General features: G+C 45.2%; 1 long non-coding RNA gene across 1 annotated transcript; it reads right to left on the bottom strand.

Annotated features, from left to right (window-relative positions):
- Nucleotides 1–239: 239 nt before the first annotated feature.
- On the bottom strand, nt 240–3564 carry LOC308577875. The gene is made up of 2 exons (XR_014003742.1): nt 3284–3564; nt 240–451 (listed from the first exon to the last, which is right to left on the bottom strand). It is a non-coding gene; the product is annotated as an uncharacterized lncRNA (long non-coding RNA).
- Between the last annotated feature and the right edge of the window lie 257 nt (nt 3565–3821).

Below are 3821 nucleotides of genomic sequence, written 5' to 3' on the forward strand. Positions count from 1 at the left end.
ATCGAACATCTGGATTATTCCACTAGCATTAGCAATACTCTGTTGCCTCAAAAACTGGTAAACTCTGAGAGTACATTGGCCAACAATTGACTAAGAGTAAATCACTGTAAAACAATTAAACTTCTCTCATGGAATGTAACAGGGTGGATGAACAAGATCCAAGACAGTGATTTCTGTTCTTATCTACAAACACATGATATCATCTTTGTAGGAATGAAAAATCACAGGAGACGAGAGAGGCAGGTGTAACATGAGGCGTCTGTCTGGGCGGACCCTGAGAGCCTCTTTTATTGAATATTACAAGCATTGCCGCAGGTGTGCTTGTCGCTGATTGGTTGATACATAAGCATAAGGTGGGAATTACATGTGAGAGGTGGGGATTACATGTGATCATTTATCATCGATGGAGTAAAGGCTGGGAATCGAAGCTGGAACTAGACAGGCATGAAGCCTCCTAATTAAATTATAACTAGAGATTAATATGGCACAAACAATATAACAATCAGGTTCTGTAGATGTGGTCAGCTAGGCATGGAGAGCAGATACAGTTTGTTTTCCATGAGCTTAGGATGTCTGTTACTAATGATTGATCATAGCATGTAACAATGTAACAATCAGGTTCTGTAGATGTGGTCAGCTAGGCATGAAAAGCAGGTTCGTACAGTGTGTGCAAAAGCAGGGAAAAGCCTACAAGCAAAACTTCTCAGAAAGCATGAGAAAAGAGGAGCAAGGCTTCCCCAAAATGGAGCAGTTTTGTGCAGAAAGAGACTAACAGTTATGTGCAGAAAGAAGACTTCCCTTTACATCTTTCTTCAAGAAACCTGGGCAAAAGAGGGCACTATGGTTGAACTACAGGGTTTTACAAGTTACACTCAACCAGCTCTTAAAACTGTAAAGTATGGAAGGCCTAGTGGGGGGCTGGCGGTGCTGGTGTCAACCTCTCTTAATGTATCAATTCAACAGTGTCCCTCGTTGACCACCCCTAATTTTTTAGTGTTGTCCCTTTCTGATAGTCTTCTGGGAAATACTTATTGCATCTGTGTGTACATACCTCCAGTAAAGTCTTCTGGGGAACTGAGATCATATTGGGATAAACTTGACCAACTACTCGAAAGTATAGACTCTGTGACACCTAACCCTCGGCTTGTCTTGGGAGGTGACTTCAATGCCCGGATCAGCCTTGTTTCCCCACAAAATACAATATTATCTGGTCTAAACTTGGAGGACGAACCTGAAATCTGTCAGAGGGCAGCAATGGACACCACCTCTAATCACGCTGGGAAATATCTTTGTGAACTTATAATAAAGCATAACCTTTTGTTATGCAATGGGCACGGTCAAGGGGATCAAGAGGGTTATTTTACTTTTATTTCCCCCAGAGGATTTACTAGCACCATAGATTATATCCTAACATCTAATAATGTGCCAGTTAACCGAGATACCTTCTATCATCCTGGAGAAGAGTGACTAATCCTAGAGAAGAGTGACTAGTGGGGTGCCACAGGGTTCTGTCTTGGGCCCGGTCTTATTCAACATCTTTATCAACGGCTTGGATGATGGACTCAAGGGCATCCTGATCAAATTTGCAGATGACACCAAACTGGGAGGGGTGGCTAACACCCCAGAGGACAGGATCACACTTCAAAACGACCTTGACAGATTAGAGAACTGGGCCAAAACAAACAAGATGAACTTTAACAGGGAGAAATGTAAAGTATTGCACTTGGGCAAAAAAAATGAGAGGCACAAATACAAGATGGGGGACACCTGGCTTGAGAGCAGTACATGTGAAAAGGATCTAGGAGTCTTGGTTGACCACAAACTTGACATGAGCCAACAGTGTGACGCGGCAGCTAAAAAAGCCAATGCAATTCTGGGCTGCATCAATAGGAGTACAGTGGTACCTCGCAAGACGAACGCCTCGCAAGACGGAAACCCCGCTAGACGAAAGGGTTTTCCGTTTTGGAGGCGCTTCGCAAGACGAATTTCCCTATGGGCTTGCTTCGCAAGACGACAGCCCATAGGGAAATATCCGGGACAGCCTCCTCCCGCCGCCGCCGGGCTTCGGAACGCTGCTCCGAAGCCGGGCGGGGGGGCGGGAACACCTTCTGAAGGCGGGCGGGGGGCAAAAGTCTTTGTCCCCCCTGCCTGCCTTCCCAGGGGCTTTTAAATCACCCCAGACAGCGGAGAAGTCCTCCGCTGTCCCGGGGCGATTTTAAAATGCCGCCCGCCAGCATTTTAAGATCGCCCGGACAGCGGAGAAGTCCTCCGCTGTCCCGGGGTTTTTTAAAATGCTGGGGGTGGGAAGAAAAGCCCTTGTCCCCCCCCCCAGCCTTCAGAAGAGGTCCGGGGACAGACTGTCCCCGGACCTGGTCTGAAGGCGGTTTCCCTAGGAATGCATTAATTGATTTTCAATGCATTCCTATGGGAAACCGTGCATCGCAAGACGAAAAACTCGCAAGACGAAGAGACTTGCGGAACGAATTAATTTCGTCTTGCGAGGCACCACTGTATAGCATCTAGATCAAGGGAAGTAATAGTGCCACTGTATTCTGCTCTGGTCAGACCTCACCTGGAGTACTGTTTCCAGTTCTGGGCACCACAGTTCAAGAAGGACACTGACAAACTGGAACGTGTCCAGAGGAGGGCAACCAAAATGGTCAAAGGCCTGGAAACAATGCCTTATGAGGAATGGCTAAGGGAGTTGGGCATGTTTAGCCTGGAGAAGAGGAGGTTAAGGGGTGATATGATAGCCGTGTTCAAATATATAAAAGGATGTCATATAGCGGAGGGAGAAAGGTTGTTTTCTGCTGCTCCAGAGAAGCGGACACGGAGCAATGGATCCAAACTACAAGAAAGAAGATTCCACCTAAACATTAGGAAGAACTTCCTGACAGTAAGAGCTGTTTGACAGTGGAATTTGCTGCCAAGGAGTGTGGTGGAGTCTCCTACTTTGGAGGTCTTTAAGCAGAGGCTTGACAACCATATGTCAGGAGTGTTCTGATGGTGTTTCCTGCTTGGCAGGGTGTTGGAATGAAACCACGACAGACGAGTAGCAGGTGTCATCAGAGAGGTGTCTGCCGGGGCGAGCCCCGGGAACTCTCTTTTATTGAATATTACAAACATTGCCACAGGTGTGCTTGTGGCTGATTGGTTGATACAAACACAAAGCAACTTGTTGCTGATTGGTTAACATAAGTACAAGGCGGGAATTACATGTGAACATTAATCACCGATAGATTAAAGGCTGGGAAACGAAAGTGGAACTAGACAGGCATGAAACCTCCTAATTAAATTATAACTAAAGATTGATATAGCATGACTAAAACAATTACTAATGATTGATCATAACATGAAAGAATATAATAATTGAATTCCGTAGATGTGGTCAGCTGTGCATTAAGTACAGGTCATAGTGTTTTTCATGAACTTAGCAATGAGGGAATGTCTTGGTATTTAGAACAGGTTTGCACAGTGTGTGCAGAAGCAGGGAAAAGCTTATAAACGAGACTTCCCAGAATGCCAGAGAAAAGAAGCAAGACTTCCCATAATGCCACAGTTATGTGCAGAAGCAGTTCCCTTCAGCAGGGGGTTGGACTCGATGGCCCTTGTGGTCTATTCCAACTCTATGATTCTATGATTCTATGATAATTCCCAGAGCTGAAAGTGACCACTTTCCACTTGAGTTATCTCTGACATCATTCTTTTCTCCTGCCTTTCCTAAATTATTGGATGAAACAGAATATCTGATACTTGGAAATAGAAGGTTAAAATGGAATGCACAGGTCCAAGAAAAAATGATTCAGATCCTGGATTCCCAT

This window comes from Podarcis bocagei (assembly GCF_964188305.1).
Source record: "Podarcis bocagei genome assembly, chromosome: W".
Lineage (NCBI taxonomy): Eukaryota > Metazoa > Chordata > Lepidosauria > Squamata > Lacertidae > Podarcis > Podarcis bocagei.